We start from the raw sequence: 23,677 nt of genomic DNA, 5'->3' as shown, positions 1-23,677 counted from the left end.
GGAGGGTAAGTGGATTATGAATGGCAAGTCACTTTGTCTCTGGGGCCACCACCTCCAAGGCCTGGGGTAGCCCCTCCTCCAGCTTGGTCGGGAGGAGCGTGCTGCCAAATCCCAGCCTCAGAGTCCCCCAGCCCAGCTCTCATGACCCCGCTGGGGGCTCCTGCGGCTCTACCAGGACCCAGCCTACCTGTGTGCGGAGATTCGGGGCAGGGACCCGTGCACAGTGGGCTTTCCACCCCTTGGCCTATGTGTGGGTCCATGGGCCTCCATCCACGAACAGCTTCTAAGCTTTCCAGACTATCCATCCCAGTGGCTGTGTGAGGCGTCTCTAGACCCTGCCTGCCCAGTGCAGCTTCCTGTGTCCCCAGCCCCACTGCGCCGTCCCTGAGGGAAGGCACTTGGCATTCAATTGGCAGAGGCCCAGAGGCGGGGCTGGGGCAGGGGGACAGCGTGTACCCTGTGTGTGGTTGTCCAGAGTGCTCGCTCTGCTCTTCCCAAAGCCCCCAGGGCCTCAGCTGGGCACTGGAGAGCCCAGAGGCCCCACCAAGAGGCGGGCAGCCTGGTGGTGCCTGTGTGGGAACCACAGGTGACGGGGTGGAGCGGGGCGTGCAGTGTGGAGGTTGGAGGGAATGCAGGGGGTGGGTGCCCCAACCCTGGTGCTAAATCTGGGAAGCTCATTGATATGCAAACAGCCTGGAAAGCCCTTGAGTGAGGCCTGATTGCCTGGCAACAAGGCCTCCCTCTTCTCCCTCCTCACTCACCTCCCCCACCCGCTGTGTCCTTTTTTTTTTTTTTTTAATCTTCTCTCTTCTTCCCCTTTTTATAGCTGCCTGGGGCGGGGGGGATCCATTAGGGCCTCTTGTCATGTGGCTCGAATGAGGGCTGTAAGGGAAGGTGGAAAACCACAAGGCCATTTGCCCCAGACCTTGCATCCTCGGGGACCCCAGGCTTGTGCCCTGGGTGAGAATGGATGCCCTTCACAAAGAAGGCCAAGATGGATGGCAACTGCCTTGCTGGCTGGAGACTCTAGGCACCTAAGAGAAACAGATGGGAAGGGGTTGCTGGGGTGACTGCTGGGGAGAGAATACACAATGGAAGGGGCTCATGGAGGGAGCTGGGCCCCAGTGAGGGCCTTAAGGGGTGTTGTTCCAGAGTTCCTCTTACAACAGGGCCCTAATGAGGCTCCTGGTCCTGGCGGTGGGTGGGGGGGCCCCTTGGGCAGGCAGCAGCCTGAAGCTGGAGGGAGCAGACAGGTAGGGCTGGAGAGTAACAGGCTTCAAGGTAAATACATATATGACTGGCGGCGTCCAGGAGGAGAGGACTTGGAGAGAGGCCTTGTCACCAGCTCCCTTGCTTCCGCAGCCAGACACCCGCCGGGAGTCCCAGGCACTCACCCAAGCACCCGGGCCACCAGGGTGTTCGAGTGGCACCACAGCCTGTGCTGGGGGGGAGGCGGGGCAGAGGGCACTTCTTTTTCCTGATTCTCCTCCCAGGGCAAGGGGCCTGGCCATCCTCAGTGATGCTATCCTCCACCCTGCTGGCCACATGCTGGAGAGCAGAAAGAAGGTTCCCTGAAACCAGGGCTGCTGGATGACCTCCGGGGAGGCGGACCTGGGATGGAGGTCTGAGAGGAGGGTCTAACAAGACTGGCTAGCCCTCTCTCTGCCAGGTGCTTTCTGTACATCCTTTTGAGTCTCAGAGCAACCCTACTGGGCGCCCGTGGCTAACGGCACCCTGTTTTGCAGCTGGGGAAACTGAGGCAGAGAGACTAAGTTACCATAATATGTGATGGAGCCCTACAGTGACGCAGACGTTCCCATCTAGGAAAGGGGGGAGCAAGGTGCACCCTGGGGTCCAAGAGGATCAAGTGAGGGCCGGGCAGAGAGCCTGCCAGCCAGGCACTCTTCTCGTTCGAGCCTTACAGCTATCTTTGAGGCAGGCGCTGTTCTCGCTCCAAACTGTATAGGTGGGGATGCCGCAAGGTTAGGTAGCTTGCTTGCTCACCTTCGCAGAGCTGGAAGGGGGTGGAGTCTGGATTTGAAGTGAGGCTGCCCAGCTCCGGGGCCCATGGGCTTAACCAGCACCGGGTGACAAATACTGAGGGCTTCAGACCTCAGGGCTGTCCGGGCTGCCCCGGATGATCTTTTCTGTAGATGCTGGGCGCCTGGGCGCTGCTTGACTGTGTGTGCATTTGAGTGCTCTGTTTCTGTCTCTGTTTCAGCTGCTCACATTCCGCCCCCACCCCAGCCCCAAGCAGAGCTTGTGGGGGCAGCTCTGCCTTCGAGTCATCAGAAGTGCCACTGTGACTGGTCCTTGCAGTCCCGGGGAAGGAGCGGGGAGGCAGGGGGGTGGGCTTGGTGGCCCCTAGAGCTGGTTCCACGCGAGCACTGCTGGGTCACCCACCCTTCTCTGGGTGCTCCACGTCATCGGTTTGTAGCTTGTTAGAGCTGGCAGGCACTTGCTCTGGACTGAGCTGTGTGCCCCCCACCCCCCGAATTCATATGGTGAAGCCCGGACCCCCAGTGTGACTATCTATGGTTATAGGGCCTTTAAGGAGGTAACTAAGGTTAAATGAGTTCATAAGTGTGCTAAGGTGTCCTTATAAGTAGAGGAAGAGACACCAGAGATCTGTCTCTCTGCACACACAGAGGAAAGGCCATGTGGGGACACAGAGAGAAGTTGCCGTCTGCTAGGAAGAGAGATCTCACCAGGAACCAGCCCTACTGGCACCTTGATCTTGGCCTTCCAGCCTCCAGAACTGAGAGAAACAGATGTCTGTTGTTTAAGCCACTGGTCTGTAGTATTTTGTTATGGCAACTCAAGCCTACTCATACAGAGTGTCTGATCCGACTCCTCTGTTTTACAGAAGAGGAAACCGAGGCCCAAGGAATGACTCTCCTGAGGTTCACAGAGCAGGGTCTGGAACCCCAGCCCCTTGCTGCCCAGTGCTGCCACGCTGGTCATCTCCCTGCAGGAGTGTGATCAGGGCTGGGGTCGGGGGGTGCGGTGCAGAGGGTGAGCGTGGCCTCCTGCCCTGGCCTGCTGTAGCACTGTGCTAGGCTCTCAGAAGGGCCTTCTCCACATGGATGACGCAACGTGCTGGGGCGAGGTGACCCCTGGACAAGGCTCAGCAGGGTGACTCTGAACTTTCTGTTCACCAGATGGGGGTGTGTCCTCGGCAGGACATAAACCATGGCAGGGGCCAGGCTGGCCCAACTTCAGGGAGGGACTGGACAGATGCCCAGCTGGGAAGGAGCACCTCTTGCCCTCCTTTTCATCCTCATCTGGATGATATATTCCCTCTGCCATATTTTTGTATTTCATAACACAACAGGGGTGGCTGCAGTCCAGGATGTGAGTGAGTAAGGGATTTATTTCTCAGTGCTTCCCCCTCCCCCGGCCCCCCACCGGGGTGAACTTGTACAGGATGGAAGGCATTTGTCTTGGGTTCTGGCACCAGACTCTGGGTGGGGGCCCAGAGGGGGGTGGGGCCTTGATCAGCAGCCCTGGGGCTGACTCCTTGGCCAGGTGTCAGCTTTGGACAGGAAGGACACACCCTCAGAGAAGCATCATTCTGGCTTCATATCCTCCACTGGTGATGAAAACCTTACTTATCTTTTCAAGACCCAGGAAGAGGAGCTGGTGGTGGGGTGGGGAACGGGTCACACATCTCCCCACTTTCTGAAGCCAAGGAGAGCCACAGGGAGAGGAGAGCTGGGGTGCTGGAGGCCCGGACCTCCAGTCTCAGCCTGGGCATGCTGGTTGGCTCTGGGACCGGACTCAATCTCTCAGCAGCTGCCCCTCTGTTTAAAGCTGCACTGAGAGGAACACAGGAAGGAACGCGGCCCTGGGCACCATGAGACTGTCGTTCGGGCCACTCACCAACTGAGAAGGGCAGTCACTTCTCTTTCAGGCCTTGGCTTTCTATCTGTAGATCAAGGGAACAGGACCGGCCATCCTCCACGGTCCTGTTCATCTTTAAAGACTCTGTGGTATATAAACGCTGTCTGGGACTCTTATTTACAATTTCCTTGAGTGGAGTCTGGTGGGGGCGGCTTTAACATGTACCTGGGATTTTATTTTTATTCAGGTAGGGTGAGGCCAGCAGATCAGGAGATGACTGCCATGAAGAAGGTCCTTTGTTACAGCTCCCTAGAGGTGGGGGAGCCCCGCTCCACATAGGGTCACAGGGGTATGCATCAGGGTTGGTCGGGAGGCAGGGAAAACATGGTGCAAGGCTTTATCATGGTTCTTGTGGGAAAGAATGGACAAAGCAGGGTGAGCAGCTGAAAGGTTTTAGGATTGGGTGGTTTGAATAATTTCCACAAGCTCCAGGCTATAGCACTGATCTCCAGTTATCCAGTACCTGGCCCTGAGGATTTAGGGGTGAGGCTAGCACCTGGGACTCCTAGCAGGCTAAAAGGAGGTGGTGAGGGTCTGGATGCAGGATCGTTTGCATACCAAAGGCATGTTCTCAGCATGTGGTTTGCTGTCTCTGGGAATTAGCTAAGCCTGGGAGTGGCAGTCCCTCCTCATCCGCAAGGCTTTGAGATGTCAAAGCATCATAAAATATAGAAAATAAAAACCTAACTAATACAGGGGCCAGTTCAAGGCATTTCCGGCTCATGGTACATTGTGTGAATTACAGAAAAATACCCCTGCAGGTAGGTACCTCAGGTGCAAGGCATGGTGAGGGATTATGGGCTGGACTTCCTGAGTACGGCATCTTGGACAGGGAAGAACCTAAACAGCCTTACCTGGTAGCCCTGGAAAGTTGGCCAGATTTAGCAAATAAAAATACCAGGACACTCAGTTAAATCTGAATTTCAGATATATAGTGAATAATTTTTTAGTCTAAGTATGGCACATAATTATGCCCCATGCAATATTTGGGATATACTTATATTGAAATTCAAATTTAACTGAAATTCAAATTTAACTGGGTTTTTTATCTAGCAAACCTAGGCCCTGGCCACTTCTGTCCCTAAGCCTCCTCTTTTGACCTTACTCTATTCTTAGGGAGCCCAGCAATTACCCCAGGAAAGAAGAGAGGAAGACAGAGTTACACAGTCAATGAGACAGAAAAGGTCAGATAAATAGAAACATAGGATGAGAGGGAAAAAGTGACATGGAGCGAGAGAGAAAAAGACACAGAGAGGTAACAAAGAATGAGAGACAAAAAGCACACACAGAGAACAAGAAGGGCAGAGTTGGGAAAGCGGGCTTTCCCCGAGCGACCCCGCCCCTCCTCCTGCCCCCAGGCCTCACCTTGGAGTAGGTGGCCCCATTGATGACCTCTCCTTTCCGCAACCAGATGATGGAGGCTGCAGGCTTGGCGTTGTCTGCGTGGCAGGTGAGGTTGAGGGGGTCCCCGGCCCGCAGGCTGATGACAGGCCCTCCCAGGATGACCGGGTCATCAGGTGGCACTGCGGGAGTGGCGGAGGGGGGAGAGGAGTAGAGAGGTCAGACTGAGGGCACTCCTCCCCTCCCGCAAGGCTGGTGGGCTGGGCTGGGTGGATTTTATGGAGCTGATGACAAACAATAATTATCATACTTTAATAAAATGTATAATCCCCTTGTATTATAACAATAATAGCAAAAACAGCAATAATCCCTGACATATGCACTGCATGTTTATTTGCTGCCGATGTTCATGCCATCATCTCATCCGAGGCTCACAATGAGCCTGTGAGGGGACAGGGCAGGCATCATTAGCTCCGTTTCACAGATCAGAGGGGGAAGCAAAGCTCCGCTGCCAAGGTAATATCTGTACTTTCTTTCTTTTTAACTTCTCTTTCTCTTTTTTTTAAACAAGCACTGTCACATCTGTTGTCTGATTTAATCCTTACAACAGTCTTGCAAGGTAAATATTATTACCCCAATTACATAGATCTGGAAATCGAGGCTAAGCAGGATTAAGTGACTTGCTCAAGGTCGCTGGGGAATGGGCACCAGAGCCAGGGCCTCTGACACCTGCAGCTCACGGCCAGTCCCCTGCCCTTGCAGGGGCAGGGAGCAGGGGGCAGGCAACCTTGCAAGGCTGCGACAGTGTTTCAGAGGGCTGTGCGACCCTTGGCACCTCCTGGGATCTTGATTCTCCCAGAATGGCTCCAACTGCCTCATCCCAGAGTTAGGATGAATCTCTGCTGCCCACTTCTCCCGCGGCATTTCACAGAGGGGTGATCAGAGACTCGTGGCTCCTGAGAAATGGGACGTGCCGACGCGGGGAAGATGTCTCTGCAGCGGCTGCATCTCTTACCCAGCCCAGCACAGGGCCCAGTCCCTGGCGGACACTCCATAAACATTTGCCAAGTCCACTGGAGTCAACCCCTTTGATCCCCTTGACGACCCTGGGATAGAGGATGGGCACTTATGATGATAGATGACCTTCACCTGGAGGAGAGGCCCAGAGAAGTTTAATGACTGGCCTAAGGTCACAGAGGCTCTTCTGATGTTCTTGCTTAGGGACACATGGGGGGTCTCAGGCCTCTGGGGCTCCCGCCTCTCCTCCTTGGACAAACGGACAAACCGCAGAAGGGGAAGGGCTCCCTGGAGACCACCTGGGAAGTCCCTGGGCTTCTTCCCCCACCCCCTCCCCGGCCCCTCAGGGAGGGGCTGGGTCAGTCAGTTCTGAGGCTTGAGGAGGGCTGAGCTGCATGTTTGCTGAGCGAATGGATGAAGGGGAAATCAGCTGATGATGGGTTGGGGTCTTAGCACAAAAGGCCTGTTTTGCCCAGTTGCCAGAGAAAGTCCTTGCTTTCATCCAGGCCCCGTGCAAGCTTCTGCCCTGTGGGATCAGGGAAGACGGACAGACAGTGGTGCCAGGCCGGTCCTGACCCAGCGGCTGTGCCTTCCACCCTCTGCCCCCCAGGGCCTCCTGCCCACAACCTGCCTGGCTTACCTCCCCTTCCCAGGGCCTTCCCGCATCTGCTGCTCTCCTAGTGCACCCAGGAGATTCCAGGAGGCTGTGGGGCCAGGTAAACACCCAAAGCAGCACCTTCAGCTTGCGGCTGTGCCCGCTTCCTTCCTGGCCTGGAGGAGGCCTGGTTCAGAACTACAGCCCAGTGAGTGCCAACCCCCAAGTTTCTATTTAATGAGGAAAAACAAACCCTCGGGGCTTCCAAGATTCTATCAGCAGCCCCGGAACTCCACCGGAGATCCTGGCCCAGAGAGGCAGTTGGCCTCATCCAACCCTGCCCAGCCTCCCCAGGGGGCTCTGGGCTCAGGCAGATGTTGGTTGTGGGCTGGCCGATCAGGACAACCCCCCCCACCCCCGCCCACCCCAAACTCCCTCATTAGTGCCAGAGGCTCCTTGGTGCTGGTGTGGCCAGAGAGCAAAAGGGAGGCTAATGAGGGCTTTCCACAAATGGGGGGTGGGTGTGACAGTTGCTGATGAGGGGAATTTTAGCTCTATGCAATGCTGGGCCCCTTCCAGCAGGGACGGCTGGGGCTGGGGCTTTTGCCCCCCTTTATTCTGTGGTGGCAGCTTTCTCTCCAGTAGGTGTCCAGGATGGAGGCGCTCTGGCTGAGCCTGAGAGCCAGAGAAGTTGGAAAGAACCATTCGAAGCTCCAAGAATAGAAGAAACACCAGGCCATCCTGTCTCCGGGACTCCCCAGTGAAGAGCCAGGGGGTGTGGTCTTGCGGAAAGTGCCCTAAATCAGAAGGTGAATTGGGGCAGGTTGTCCCTCCTCCTGGTTTTATATCCCCAGACACAAAATATGAAAGGACAACAGGAGATCTGGACAGTTCCTTCTGGCGCTGACATTTCTTGGGTCTGAGACAGTGGTTTCCAACCTTGTCTGCATAGTACAAGACTCTGGGGGAGATCTTAAAAATCCCATTGGCAGGCCACACCCTAACCAACTAAATTCCAATCTCCGGAGGTGGACCCCAAGCATCGGGAGGGCTCCAGTGCGTGAGCAGGTTTGAGAACCAACTGTCTCTGGGCCTTTGCTCAGGCGCATATCACACTGTGATCACAGCGTAGAGCTCGAGGAGGTCTTTCTAAAAACCAAATACAGTGAGGGGCCAAGCTTCCTTCTTGCTGTTCTAGTCCCGTGTTTTGGAATATCGGATTAGAGGGAGCGCAGAGGAGGGGAGAGAGGAGTGGGACGCTGCTTCGTGAGTACCCAGGCGTGCGCGCACACTCACACACACAAACATCCATCCTCAGAATGGGTCCTGATTATATCTTCCTAAATAAGTGGTTATCATGCGGTTATTCATGTAGCTATGCATTATTGATTGGCCTTCGCCTCGCTGCACACCAGATGGGGTAGGAGGGGGTGCGGATGGGGCTGGGGTGTGCAGGGTGGGAGTGGGTGAGGGGGGAGGATGTTTGGGGGCCAGGAGGCTGAATCGAAATCAACAGTCGCTCTTGGCAGCTGTAGCCCGGATGGAAGGGGGCAACTCATTACCTCTCCATTCAGACCGGGCCCAGAGCTGGGGCTGCCGGCTGTGGGGTGGGGGGGAGGCGCGAGCCGCCGGAGCCTGGAGATGCATTATTCATACATCGCCCTCACAGGATTGGTTATTATCCTGAACCACTATGGAGTTTGGTCTCCTAATTTTTAATCACAGGGAAGGTGGAAGCGTTAGCCTTTTGTGATTAATCTGCAGATAAAAATAGTTGACTGTTTTGGTGTTGTGCTGGTTGTCAGTCAAGAGGAAATGCATTAACTGTTGGGTGACTGAGGCCCGAGGAAGCCCTGAGTGCACCCCAGGCAGAGCCGGGCCCCAGAGCTGGACATCGGCCGGGAGGCCACAACTCTGCCTCAGACGGGGGCCCGCTCCTCGGGCGCTGCTTGCCGAAGGGACGCGTGGCGCCGATTACTGCCCCACAGTTGTGGGGGTGCTGGGTCCTTGCGGTTTGCTCGCCTGTCATGCAGAATTCCGGCGGGCAGCTGGGGGGCTCCCCTCCTGCTCTGCGCTGCAGACCGTGCCATGCACGTGGGTGTGCAACTCGGGGCACCCATTTCTCCCCGCGTGGGAGGGGCCCTTGACGACTTTTCTCGGAGCTCTGCTGCCAAGGGCGAGGGGACTTGAGTGGCCAGCTGAGGTCGGGAGACCGAGTCGAGTTGCGCATTGACGGAGAAGGAAACTGAGGCCAGAGAGCACAAGCACTGCCCGAAGTTACCAGAAAGTGAGGGCAAAAAAGGATGGGGATGGGCTTGGGAGGCGTGTCCTGGCTCCACCAGGGAGGCAAAGCTTTCGTCTGTTTTATGTACTTGAGGTTCTTTACACCCTCCTAGGAAATAAGGGGTTCTGTGGGGGAAAAGCTGATGTAGCCCCACCCGGCCCCACCGCTATCTCTAAGAACAGGTCCCACGGTCAGAAGGCCTTGAGCTTCTGAACTAGAGCATACACTGGGGTGACCATCTGACTGTCCTCCCACAGGACACCGGCTGGACAGAGGGCAAAGTGGAGCTGGGGTCGGAGGGTTTCTGCCCTGTTCTGGAATTGCTCACTGGAAGCCTGCCCAGTGACCATACAGTGTCAAGCTCATTTGACTCAGTGGTCTTGGTGTGCTCGGTTGGCCAACCTTGCCAGAACAGGCTGGGAAAATTCCCCTGGTGCCCGGCCAAGGGCAGCACTGTGAGGGCTTCCTCCAGAATCCAGCGGGTCACCTAAGTGGGCCCCTGGCCAGGCTTCCGGGGTTCCTCAGAGGCTCTGTCAGCCCAGAGGGTTGGTTTCCACAGAAGGCCGATGGGGCACATCAGCCGACAAAGGCCAGCAGCAGGGATCTGGAGGGTCGTGCTGCCTGGTGGCTGCTGGAGAAGAGCAGGAGGTCAGCCAGGCCACCTTCCTGCCCCCGACGGCACAGCAGAGCACCTCACAGACACTGAGCTCTTTGGAGGGCACTCCTGGGTCTCCATCTCACACACAGTGCATTCTCCATAAGTGGTCTATTAGAAACACGACTCCACTTGTGTCCTGGCTCTGTTTCGACCCTGCCAGGGGCTCGCACTCTACCTAGAATGTAGTTCGGACTCCTCTCTGTTGCCTACACTTCTTCAGCCCTGGGCTGCCTCTGTGACTGACCTCCCCCACCCTCAACCACCGTGCCCTGCCCACCGCCTTTCTGTTTGCCGAACAAGCCAAGCTCACCCCCTGGCCCAGACCTGGCCCTGGCTCTTCTCCGCCTGGAATCTCTATTCTGTATCCTTGTCCTGCCGGCTTCCTCCTGTCAAGGAGGGTGCAGCTGAAATATCACGTCCTCAGCGAGGCCTGGCCACCCTGTAGACCAGCTCCCCCTCCATTCCTCTCTGCGAGCTCCCCCCACTTCATTTTCTTTCTCACTGGGTTCATTTATTGTTTGTCCCCCCTTATTACAAAAGAGGCTTCCTGACCACAGAGTAAGACCTTGTCTGTCCTGGTCATTGCAGAATTTCTGTGTCTGGATCAGTGCCTGGTGTATAGTAGGAGCTCAAGCATTTGTTGAGTAAATAAACCGAAGATGGCTGGGTTGGGGGGCTCTGTCATGGGCATTGATGTCTGGGGTCAGCACTTTTTACTCTGTGTGTGTGTGTGTGTGTGTGCACACGTGCGTGGTGGGGGTAGAGGTGGGGGTGGTGGATGAGTGAGTGTTGGGGGGCAGGCTCAGCCCCCCCACGACAGCAGTGCATAAACTCTATGGTGTGACGCTGGGGGGCTGGTTGCTTCCTGCCATTTCTGGAGATGGCAGCCTGGGCTGGGCGGGCTTGGGGGTGAGAGTGGGGGTGGTTCTCAGCCTGTTTTCGAGATAGCACCATTCCTGCTGGTGGGGGAGGGAGCCCAGCCCAGTTCGTCTGGCTCACAGGCTGGTGAGAAGGCTGCAGGCTGAGCACGGTGACAGACCAGAGACACTTGGCGGATGGCAGGAAGAGGTTGGCTGCTGACACTGCTCTTCCTTGTTTTTAGGTATCGGTGTTCAGCCCCAGGCCCCAGGGACCTGGCTGGGGTGCAGAGTGGGCTTAGTTCGTGCTGGGAGTGCCAACGCTGACCCCACGGAGGGACGACCCCCCGGGCCTCCAGGCTGCCCTTAACCAGCACATCCCTGGCTCTAGCTTCAGGCCTGCAGGCCAGCCAGCACTCAGCATTCCCTCCATCCTTCCCTTCTTCCCGCCGTTCAGCCTCCTTCCATGTCACCACCATGAGCATATAGTGGTTGAAGAATACCAAACACGGCCTGCCCTCTGGGAGCTGATGGGGAGACATTTATGACTCAAAGCACGTGCCCAGGATGCACCTGCAGCATCTGCATCACTGGGGAGCTTGCTTCGAAATGCAGACACTTGGTCTCTACCCCAGGACCATTCCGAATTGGAATCGGCATTGAAAAAAGACCCTGGATAATTTGTGTGCACATCAGTGTGAGGAGCACTGCTCTGGAGGGCTCCTAGAATAATTACAAACTGATGAGTGGTTTGAAGGAGAAGCTCATTGGACAATGAGAGCACACAGGAGGCCTTTGTTCCTTTGCTGGCACCCAGCTCCCTCCGAGATTTCCTGGGACTTAAGTCAGAGAGAGGGTGTACGCTGCTTGCTGGAAACTGGGATTGACGTCAGAGCTCAGCATGAACATGTTCTACAGCAGGTTGTTTCCTTTGCCCAGGGCATTTCTTGAACTTGGAATGCGGGAGTTCTCATTCCCTGTCTTATCTGGGGTTACTCTGACCCAGCCTTCAAGACACCGCTAAGGGGTTGTCCGGTCCCTGAGGAATCTCCTGCTTTGTCTATGAGCCCGTAGCATCCTGGGCATCCTTCTGTCTCCGTAGCTAACCTAGTCTATGGAAGTGATCTGCAGATGCTTGTCTCTTACCTAGACTGCAACCTCACCCATCCTGGATCCCTATCACCTGGCCTAGCACCTGCCTCACAGGGGATACCCCAGATACGTTTGCTGAGCTGAACCTGGCTTGAGTCCATTACTTTACAAGCTGCATGACGGCAGCCAAGTTACCTAATCTGACAGTCCCCGTCCTCTTATTTGGAAAGTGGGGTAATAAAGATACCTGCAGGATGATTATGAAAATTACTTTTATGATATGAAGAATGCAGAAAGAGCACTTTGTAAAGGTTTATGCAAATATTGGTTATTGTGTCCAATTTTTAAGAACAATATTAAGTTTGGGTGCTATGTGAAAGACACTGTGCCAAAAGCCCTCTTTTTTTATCCTCATTATCCTTCGAAACAGGTACTATTGGGATCTCCATATTGTAGAGCAGGATACAGGTTCAGAGAGGGCAAATAACTTGGCTAAGGCAACACAGCAGATAAGTGATACAGTTGGAATTTAGATCCTGGTTTGTTTGACCCTATAACATTATCCACTAGAGTCAGCCTATAGACCTACCCGGGAAGCTGCAGTAACCTTTCAGAGCCCTTTCCGCCAACCCTCCTGCCCTCATCATGGTCCTATATCCCCATGCTGATGCAGGACAGGCTCTGCCTCTGCCTGTGGGCTCCCCGCCCCAACACAGTTTCAGAGGGCTCTCAGAAGCATAGGCTTGGCTTGCAGTTGGTGCTTGAGAGGGGTCGGCTAGGGAGTGGATGAATGATTTTTGCTGTTCAGATCCACTCACTGCTCACTTTTGTCATTGTGCCCTGTTGTCAGGTTGTGGTCGATGGGTAACCCCAGCCTCCTGTTTCCTCACTCCTGGTGATGCGCCACCTCATGGCCAAAGCACAGAACCTCAGATTATCGACACAGGACTGCGGATGCGTGGGTTTTTGCAGGACTGCTTCTCAGTGCGAGTTCAACTTTCATTTAGAAAATTTGTACTGAGCATCCACTAGGTGCTAGGCCCAGTGTGAAGCACTGGTGATTCAGAGCTCCTGACCTAGTGGAGAGCCAGACAGTAAACGTAAATGAATACGTAACATAATGTTGGGTTGATAGAATATAATGATGATAAGTACTGAGAAGAAAATGAGACCAGGTGGGGAATAGCTAGATCCTAAATTGGCCTCTGGGATTCTCTTCTGGATTTCTCCTGTCCTTCCTGGATGTTACTTTCTGTCTTTTTCCCACCCTTAATTGTTGGTCTTGCTGTCTATGGAGAAGCACATCACTGTGTATGGACAAATCCCCCAAATGCATGGTCCCCACTTTGGGGAATGGCACCACAATTTAATTAGCGAAGCCAGAAATCTGCAAGTCTTTCTGGATTCTACTCTCCTTCATCCTGCATTGCTAACCGTCCTGCTGAGTTCTCTGAAATAACCTTTCACATCTGTTTCTCCCTTTCCATTCCCCACAGTCTTCCTGGCTCAGTCCCTCAGCATTTCTTGCTTGGATTATAATACCTAACCCCTCTCCCCATCCCCAGAGTGATCTTTATAAATGTCTGGTCATTCACCCCATTCGCCCATCCATTCACTTGCCATTTGCTGAATATCTAGCACTCCTTTGTTTAAAACCACTCAAAGAGGGGCATCTAGGTGGCTCAGTCGGTTAAGGGTCTGACTTCAGCTCAGGTCATGATCGCAGGGTCCTGGGATCAAGCCCTAAGTCGGGCTCTCGTCTCAGTGGGGAGCCTGCTTCTCCCTCTCCCTCTGCTGGTCCCCCTGCTTGTGCTCTCTCTCTCTTTGTCAGATAAATAAATAAAAATCTAAAAAAACAACAACAACACTCATTCAAAGGTCCCCTACTGCCAACTGGACAAAGTCTGAACTTCTTGGCTCCTGCCCACCTCTCCAGCCTCATTTTCCACCCCTTTTTAACTCAAATTCCTCTTGTGGATAAGAATGACCTGCAATTCTTGGAATAAGTCACTCTTCTCCAATTGTCCCTCTGCCTTTGTTTGGCTAACTTGAAGGTCAAGCAGTTTGGGTTCAAATCCTGGGTCCCTTATTTTTTATTTTTATTTTTTAAAGATTTTATTTATTTATTTGACAGAGAGAGAGACAGCGAGAGAGAGAACACAAGCAGGGGGAGTGGGAGAGGGAGAAGCAGGCTCCCCACTGAGCAGGGAGCCCGATGTGGGGCCCGATCCCACGACGCTGGGATCATGACCTGAGCCGAAGGCAGACGCTTAACAGACTGAGCCACCCAGGCACCACCGGGTCCCTTATTTATAAGCTTGTGGCCCTGGGCAAGTTGCTTAGCCTCTCTGGGCTTCAGTTTTCTCATCTGTAAAATAGGGAATATCATAAAACCAGATTCACTGTGTAGTTGCCAGGATCAAGTGAGATGCTGTGTGGCATAGAACTTTATAAACCATCTAATGTTGTATGGATGGGGTACATTGTTGGTTCTCCAAGCAGACGGGGCTCATTCTCTTGAAAGATGATGGGCAGAGTGCTTGGGGCTTAGACGTCTGGTGCTCTGTCCCCTTGGGAAAGTAGAGGTCACCAGGCGCTGGGTAAGGATCCTGATGCCCCCCCGCAGGATGATCCCATTCTGCTCTGCCTGGCTTGGCTTCTCCTCCCTCCTGTCCCCCCACATTCTGTGGCCATGAAGGTGAAGCCATTACTGCTAACTGGTTACCAAGGCATGGATGAGCCCAGCTGACCCCATGTGGTGCAGAGATGAGCCATCTCAGCTGAGCTCAGCCACACTGCTGACTCACTAAATCCTGAAGTTTGGGGTGGTTGGTTGCACAGAGGAAGCTAACTGATATACTCAGTTAGCGACTGTCTGGCTTGCTCCTATAAGACTGTCCAAATTAGACCTTGTCTCTCCAGCCACTTCTCTCATGCTTTAGTTGGACTGGTCCATTCACCTCTCTATGACATGCTTTTGCTTGTGAAGCTCCCTCTGGAAGGAGATGTCCCTACCCTTGAGTCTTAACTGGCTGTAATCCCAACCTCCCTCCAATCAGCTCAAAGGCTACCTTTGCCTTGTTAACTCTTGGTCATTTTCGAAGGCTCGGGTTATTGTCATCTCCTTTAGGAAGTCCCCTCCTGACTTTCTAGGGCCATATGCCACCTCCATGAGCCATGGCTGTTGGCCGCCCCAATAGCTGTGAGGTCCTTGAGGCCAGTCCTTATTAGGTTCTTTTTTCCATCCCTGTGTTTAGTACCCAGCCCATAGTGAGAGCTCGGTCAATACTTGTTGACTGGTGGGACATCTGGGTGACTAGGCAGTTAAGAGTCTGCCTTTGGCCCAGGTCATCATCTCAGGGTCCTGGGATCGAGCCCCACATCAGACTCTCTGGTCAGCCGGGAGTCTGCTTCTCCCTCTGCCTCTCCCCCCGCTTATGCTTGCTGTCTCTCTCTCTCTCTCACTCTCTCAAATAAATAGATAAAATATTAAAAAAAATACTTATTGACTGGTGCCCTGCCTGACCTGGCTGTGTTGGAAGCAAATTTCCCCCTTTTCATTAGCGCTGTGCTTTACCTTCTACGCCGGTGCTCACTGCAGTCTGCATTACATTTCTTTGTGGACCTATTTCAGGCTCCCTACCTCTCCAGAGTAGGAGTCTTGACACCCTGTGCATTTTCCCTACCACCTAGCACATAACCTTGGACACCATAATAAGAAAACAATAAAAATAATGGGTAATAGCTGATGCTGATTGATATAGGGCTTACAATCCTTCCAGAACTTACAGTACTTCTAGAACTCTTCTGGTAATTTAGATGTAATCATTCAAGCCTCACAACAACCCTGCATAAGGTAGATACAATTATTATGCATATTTTAGGAATGTGCAAACTGAGGCGCCAGCTCCTATCAGAGGTCCCCTGACTCCAGTGACCTGCAAAGGCTCAGGACACTGGGAAGACCACCTCTCCCTTGGGGCTCCTGATGGACAGGGGATAAGAAGGGAGACAGAGTGCTTGGCTCGGCTCCTGGCCCCCAGGTCTTGGCTGCATGACTGGGGGCAAACCGCTTAATTCTCTTTGCAAGATATTGTCTCTGTCACAGATACTATAGTATCTGTTTCATTGGGCCATCGTGCTGATTAAATGAGTTAATACAAGTGCCTTGTTTCAAAGCTTGGCACGGTGGTAAGAACACAGTACTGCTAGCTCATGGTATTGTCATTGTTCAATAAGGATGTCCACATGGAAGCAGAGAGCAGAATATTGCACAGGAAACAGCTGGTTTCAATCCCTTGTTCTGTACTTGCTCTGTGCCCCCAGCCTCAGCCTCCCTAGATGTCGTGGTCAGCACCTTGCCTCCTGGCGAAACCACAGTGATGAGGAGGTGGTTAGAGGCCAAGAGGCCCACGGAGACAGATGGGATGGGCAGGGGACCGTCTAGGAGGAGGGGACTACCGTGATGGGGTAAGGGCAAGGGAGACAGATGCTGGCTGGGGCCGAGTCAAACCAAGTCACTTGTTTCCCCCTCAAATTAGGAAGGGTGAGCCTTCTGTTGATTTCAAATTAAACCCTGCAAGAAGGTCTGAGCTATCTCATCAGTGAGGGGCTATTTGCAAGGAGACGGATGTTTCATTAATACTGAGCAGAAAAATAAGTCCCAGGATGTAATAAGAGCAGAGGGAGGGAAGGCTGGTGGGGAGGGGGAGGGCACACAGAGGCGTGTGTGTGTGTGTGTGTGTCTGTGCGCGCGTCTATGACTGTGTGTGAGCATGTGCGTGCATGTCCACAGGACTGCCTGGCACTGGGTGGTGGTGGCTGATGTGTGACCGGTGAGGGGAAGGCAAGCCAAGGGTGTGGGTATCCTTCTTGGGCCACCTGGGATGTGGGTCGTCCTGCCACAGAAGGGACTTGCTCCTTCCCCAGCTCACAGGGCAAGGTGAGCCCCCCTTTTCCATGTGTTTGCAGGAAACATGGGCATCTGGCTGCCTCCCCGGGTCTGGCAAAGTTCTCCAGCTACTTCTGACCTTGACTTGATGTTCGGTTCACTTGTCACCATGGCTGGGTCTGGGGGAGAAACCTATCATGGTGGCATGGGCTGCGATTTCCATGTTTAAACCTCACAGTAACCTCATGCTGTGGGGCCTCGAGTATCCTTATTGTACAGATGGGAAAACTGAGGCACAGAGGCCAATTCACTTGGCACCAGTTATGCCCACACACAAGTGGGGGAGCCAGGAATCCGGCTCAGGCCCCTGCGAGTCCAGTGGCCTACTCCTAAGCTCGGTGCTGTGTGGCTGCTTGTGAATGAGCACTCTCTGTGTCTCCTGTCCCTTTCTTAGCTCCAAGGCAGCCATCCTGACCCAGCAAAAGGCTGGTGGGACTAAGGAGCGTCCAAGTTGGTCCCATAAATAGAAAGCAGAACTGATATGGTTGGTTTTGCTATGGACTTCCATCTGGCAAATCAACCTTCTCGAGGGGCTGTGCGGCTTTCGCTAAGGAGGGAAATGAGGCCGGGAGGAAACCTCCCTTACCAGGACCTGGAGCCTCAGAAGTAATTCTAGAAATAGAGGGGCGCTGGAGAAAGGGTCATCTCATTAAGGGATTTACAGAATTAACAGAAGAAATTCCAATAATTGGCTTTTAAAATGGGAGATTCGGAACGCCGCTTTGGCATGATGAAAACGTGCCTGGTGTTCCACGTCGCCGTTGGTTGGGTCAGCCATGGGAAGGCTGGGGGAGGAGACGAGAAGTGACAGGGACAGAGAAGTCCAGGGAGGGGGACAAACAGGGAGAGACAGGCAAAGAGCAAAAGAGACAGAACCAAGACGTGCAAGACACCTGCTCAGGAAAGAGATGAAAGCGAGGAGAGAAAATACGTGGTCCCTCGCAACTGAGGCCGGTGCAACCAGATGGCAGTGTGCCGAGCAAGGAGAAAAGTGCTTTCTTTAGGCCTCTTGTCACAAAAGTTCATTCCAAGGAATCCCAGAAAACCATGAAATATACCTTTCAACTTTATGCAAATTTACCAAATCCGCCATTTGCCAGAATCCTAAGAGGAAAAAGTCAAAGTCTTTTGTTCTGATCGGAGCCTGTTTTGAAGACGCACAAGCCTCTAGGTCTGAAAAAGGGCAACGCTTTTAGAATTCATTATAAAAAGGTGTTTTAATGCTCAACTATAGTTTTAGCATTATGGATGTTTTTTGAAATCTCCTATCTTGCTCGTTTTTTCACCGAGAGAGACCACGTTTCTCCTCTGAAGTTGCTGAGCGTTGCATTTCATTTTCTATAGAGGGGGTACATTTTATGGATGACTGTTCACAATCTTTTGGGATGCTGCCATGAAGACATAAAAAGTCTGTTGCCTCTTTGTGACTCCAGGCCATCGCTCGGAGAAATTGGGCTGTGTGCAGCTTGTGGGGGGGGCTTGGGGGAGGGGGCTTTTGTGGGTTGGGGTCCTGCAAGCCCACTCTGAGATAGAGATCTGAGGACGTTTAGTGCAGAGTCCTCTCCGGACCAGCCCCTGATGGGAGCAAAGGAGGCAAGATTGGCCAGAGGGGCCATCTGAACAGTGATGGCAGCACCATGAAGGTCTCAGCAGATCCTACGGGAGCTGGGGCTCTGGGATGGCCCTTAGGGTTGTCCTCTTCTGGGACACTGGGCAGGCCTTATACTCTTGGGGGCCGGTCATTGGAAGGGGGCTCCCTCCCTTTAGCCACAGGTGAGCCCCAGAGAGGGACTCAGCAGAGCCAGCCATCTCTGACATTCTGGCAGCTAGGGAATGAGTCCTCCTGCCCTCTTGTCTAGAAGTGGGAAGAGGCATCTGGCTGGTCCATCATGGTGTCCACTGCAGGGGTGGTACTTATAGGAGGGGGGGCATGGCCTCTTCTCCGAGTGTCTCCTTTTTCCCATCACTATTGAGGTGGGGGTAGGGGGTGGTTTTGGCACCAGAGTGCTCTGTATCAGAACACAGCCCCTCAGGAGAAGAGCTTGGGTAGTTGGCACAGAGGAGATGATGATCCCTCTTGTGTGCTCTGGTTCACCAGGGCAGGGAGGGACTTCCCATCTGACTGATTATCCCCACAGCCAGTGCTTGCTAGTGTCTGGGGCCACCCAACCCTTGCATCTCCAGCCCCAGGGGAGCAACGTGTGTGGGGTGAGGAAAGAGCACAGTCTTTGCTCTCACACGGAGCTGGGAACTGTGTGACAGGGTGACCTTGGACAAGTTTCTAAACCTTCCCGAGCTCCAGCTTCCTCATTTGTAAAGTGGAGCTAAATGGGCCTCGCATAGTGCAGGACTGAAGGAGAGAATGTTCGAACAGAGCTGGGACGTAGCAGGTGCTCATAGTGGTAACCGTGAGTCAGTTCTGCAAGAAGGTGAATGGTGTCGAGAAGGCCCACAGCTTTCTTTCCTGTTAAATGGGTTGTTCCCGTGAGTCAAGGCAGAGGGTCAAGAAAGCTCAATCAAATATATGATTTGCAAATATTTTCTCCCATTCTGTAAGTTGCCTTCTCATTTTGTTGATGGTTTCCTTCGCTATGTAATCCCACTTAATGTGTTTTGGCTTTTGTTACTTGTGTTTTGGTGTCATACCGAGGAAACCACTGTCAAGACAATGGTAAGGAGCTTTTCCCCTGTGTTTTCTTCTAGGAGTTTTAGGGTTTCAAGTCTTGTGTTTAAGTATTTAATCCATTTTGAGTTCATTTTCGTGAGTGGTGTAAATGAGGGTCCAATTTCATTTTTCTGCCTGTGTTTATCCAGTTTTCCCAACATCACTTACTGAAAAGACTGTCCTTTCCCCATTGAGTTTCCTTGGCTCCCTTGTAAAGTATCAGTTGACCGTATATGCACGGTTTATTTCTGGGCTCTCTATTCTGTTCCATGATCTATGTATGTAGTTTTATACCAGGACCATATTGTTTTGATTACTACAGCTTTGGAGTATAGTTTGAAATTAGGAAGTATGATGTCTCTGGCTATCTTCTTTCTCAGGATTACTCTAGCTATTTGGGGTCTTTTGTGGTTCCATGTAAATATTAGGATTTCCTTCTTTCTCATGCTGAGTAATATTCCACTGTATATAGGTCACATTTTCTTTATCCTGTCATCCTTTGGCAGACACTTAAGTTGTTTCCATGTCTTGGCTGTTGTGAGTAATGCTGCAATGAACACGAGAGTACAGATATCTCTGTGAGATCCTGATTGAAATTCCTTTGGATATATACCCAGAAGTGGAATTGCTGGATTGTACAGTAGCTCTATTTTTAATTTTTTGAGGAAACTCCATGCTGTTTTTCAGAGTGGTTGCACCAGTTTGCATTCCCACCAACAGTGCACGATGGTTCTTTTCTCCACACCCGTGTCAACACTTGTTATCTCTTGTCTTTTGGATGACAGCCATTCTAACTGGCGTGAGGGCATATCTCATGGTGGTTTTGGTTCGCATTTCCCTGATGATTAGTGATGTTGAGCACATTTTCCCATGCCCGTTGGCCATCTGTATGCTTGTTTCAGTAAGCTCCACACCTAGCATGGAGCCCAGCACGGGGCTTGAACTCATGACCCTGAACGGAGACCAAGAGTCGGTCCCTTAACCAAATGACCCACCCAGGCTCCTCTGTATGTCTTCTTTAGAAAGCTATCTATTCAGGTTCTCTGCCCATTAAAAAATTTTTTTTTCTATTGAGTTGTATGAATTCTTCATATGTTTTAGATACAGAGAAAGATTATATATATATACATATATATATATATATAGTAGAATATTATTCAGCCATGAGAAAGAAGGAAATCCTGCCCTTTTTGACAGGATGAAACTTGGATGAAACTGGAGGGTATTATGCTAAAGTGAAATAAGTCAGACAGAGAAAGACAAATCCTGTGTGATATCACTTATCTGTGGAATCTAAAAAAAGCCAAACTCAGAGAAACAGATAGTAGAGTGATTATTACCAGGGGCCTGAGGTGGGAGAAATGGGGAGATATTGGTCAAAGGGGACAAACTTCCAGTTATTAACGGCTTCTGGGGATCTCATGTACAGCATGGTGATTATAACTAATAATCTGTATTATATATTTGAATGGTGCTAAGAGAGAAGATCTTACATATTCTTGCCACAAAAAAGAAATGGCGGGGCACTTGGGTGGCTCAGTTGTTAAGCGTCTGCCTTCGGCTCAGGTGACGATCCCAGGGTCCTGGGATTGAGCCCCACATTGGGCTCCCTGCTTGGCAGGAGGACTGCTTCTCCCCCCCCCCCCACTCCCTCTGCTTGTGTTCCCTCTCTTGCAGTCTCTCTGTCAAATAAATAAATAAAATCTTTAAAAAAAAAAGAAAAGAAAAGAAATGGCCATTATGTATGTGATCAGTTGGAGGTGTTAGCTAATGCAGTGGTAATAATCATTTCCTAATATACTAAATGCATCAAATCAATACATTGTATATCTTAAACTTACACAATGTTTATATAATGTCTGTTACACCTCAATAAAGCTGGGGGGAAAAAAAGCTCAAGTCAGATGCTAATATGTAATGTGGGAGAAACAACACAGAAAGAGCCCCAGTGTCTCCCGCTGACAGTGGGATGTTTCCTAATCTTTTCACTAACGTCCCACTTAACAATAGAAATGGTTACAAACCTCCTGGGTTTCAGCCACTGAGCTAGGTTCTCTCCCCAGAGTTAGCCCTTTGTGTAGTTACCCTCACATCCGTAGAAGGTGGGGGGAGGGGCTGCTCTCTCTTCCCAGAATTCCTGTCCCTTCTTTTCTGACTCGTGGACACCTATGTGACCTTCAGGTTTTGCGGAAATGCCTCCTCCGGACTCCACTGAACTATGACTGAGCGTCTGCAGGGCCGGGACCAGTCTTGTCTCTGTGTGTCCTGGGGTCCAGCATGGTGCTCCAGCTGTTGGTGTGGGGCTGAGCCTGGTAGGAGCCTCCCCTTCAGTCCTGCTGCATGGGATTCGTGGGTGGCTGGGTGGAGGAGCCGAGCTGAGGTGACTTCCTGAGGGGAGCGGCCCTGAAATGTTCCTCCTTGTTCCTCCTGTCCCAGCTGAGAGCTTGCACAGAGCTGGTGCTCAAGAGGTGAGTGCTGAATACACGAGAGAAGAGTAAGAAGAGATGCCTAGTGAAGGGGGTACGGGCAGGAAAAACTATGGGGATGCTTTGAGAGGGGGGCAGATCTAGAAAACACTAATAACCACTATGATGTATTGAGTACCTACTATGTTCCAGAAGATCCCATGTGGTCCTACTGGCACTCCATGTTGGACTCACGGGCCAGTTCGGGGAGATACTGCGATTTGGGGCTCATAAGGACATTGCTTGTTTGGAGATGGCTATAGGCATTTGAATCACTGAGTTTGGGACCCAGGGCAGCCAGTATCCCTTGGCTTAGCTGACCTCGGGTAAGTCTCTTACCCTCTGTGTTCCCCACTACCCACCTTCAATCACCCCTTTCTCTAGGCTAGCGACACTTGGATCCTTAATCACCCCCCTTCTTTGTGCTGTCTCTCCTCCCAGGCTCCCCTTCCCCTTTGATCAGCAATTGACTCCCCGTGGAAAGCGTTCTTTGCACAGCTGCTGCTCTATAAAAAGAGATGGGGCAGCACTGAGTTGCTGTGAGTGCCCTGGGATCAGCCCGAGTCACAGTATATGGGTTTCAGCTCAGATCTGCATCACTGTCACGATGCAGCAGTTTGGGGGTGTAAGGGTTGCATATATCGGTCCACATGCAAATGTGTCGCTCAGGAATAGCCCATTAGCTGCTCTGAGGAGTGGATGGGGTAAGGTCTTCATTGCTCGTTTGAGGCGAAATGTATTGGATGTGTCTTAGAGCCAGTCAGCTCCCTGTGATGGGCATTAATGTTCGTGGCCAGAGGCGTGGATAATCCAAATCTGGTAGGTAATTGAAAATACCATTTGCATTTGACTTTGGAATGCATCGCGTGTGAGTGTGTGTGTGCTGGGGGGAGGGGAGGAAAGGCAGCTGTACTTTGTGAGTATGTTTATTTCCGACTCCCATTAGGGCTAATTTGCATTTACTGGACATGATCACTGGGAGAGTTTGGCAGAGCGTACTCCGCACGAAGCGTTCCTCAGCCCGCACTTGCTCCGAGGCAGGCCCCTGGGTTCCACAGGTACTCGGGATTCCTGAGGACTGACATCCTGCCTCAGTGACCATGCCAGCAGGCCAGGGATGTCACACTGTGTCCGGAGTCAGACCTGGGGCTGCTTTGTGGCCTCCCCAGTTACTAGCCACGTGGCCTTGGGTCATTTAATTAGTTCTCTGAGCCTGCATCTTCATCATAACACAGGAGAGGTAATGCCACTTACTCTGAGTGGTCGGTGGGCTGATTCTGGGAGACGGAATTCTATGAACCCTCTCTTCTCTCTCCCCCCACCTCATCTCCCAAAGAATGGTTCTGCCTCTTCCGTCCCCTGCCAGGTGGTAGTTTGGGGCTCTAGGAGGCCAGGCAAAAGCAGGAATAGTCCTTGTGGTCAGACAGGAAGACCTCTGGAGTCAGAGGTGGGGCAGAGATGGTCATTTGCTCTTCAGGAAGCAGAGGGTGCAGAAGGCTGAATGACTGACAGCCCACCTTTCCAGGGAGGGGTTTTAGAGAGGAGGGCATGGTCTCTCCTTGCAGAATGGGAATGGGGTTCCGTGTGGATTTTGTGACCACTCCAGAGTCAAAAGAAGGCCCAAGTGGGAGAAAGGAGGGCTTCAGATCATCGTGAAACTGGAGTCCCAAAGATGGGACTTGTGTCTCAGGGCCACCACTTTCCAGCTGCGTTTACCTGGGCAAGTTTCACCTCTCCGAGCCTCAGTGTTCACATCCGTAAAGTGGGCACAACAGTAAATCCTGTCAGAGAGTCATGAAGGCCCAGAGAAGGTGAGCAGGCTTGTAAACACAGAGCTCTGTGCAGACAT

At 52.4% G+C, this 23,677-nt stretch overlaps 1 long non-coding RNA gene across 1 annotated transcript; it reads left to right on the top strand.

Annotated features, from left to right (window-relative positions):
• Positions 1 to 5,670: 5,670 nt before the first annotated feature.
• Positions 5,671 to 7,647, top strand: LOC123857665 (uncharacterized). The gene is made up of 3 exons (XR_006793936.2): positions 5,671 to 5,760; positions 6,872 to 6,977; positions 7,499 to 7,647. It is a non-coding gene; the product is annotated as an uncharacterized LOC123857665 (long non-coding RNA).
• Positions 7,648 to 23,677: the final 16,030 nt, after the last annotated feature.

This window comes from Mirounga angustirostris, unplaced genomic scaffold (genome assembly GCF_029215605.1).
Source record: "Mirounga angustirostris isolate CCGP_5_RB_7025 unplaced genomic scaffold, mMirAng1.0.hap1 SCAF_13, whole genome shotgun sequence".
In the NCBI taxonomy this organism is placed as follows: Eukaryota; Metazoa; Chordata; class Mammalia; order Carnivora; family Phocidae; genus Mirounga; species Mirounga angustirostris.
Note: the sequence above shows the minus strand (reverse complement) of the source record. Positions and strands in the feature narration are given on the sequence as shown.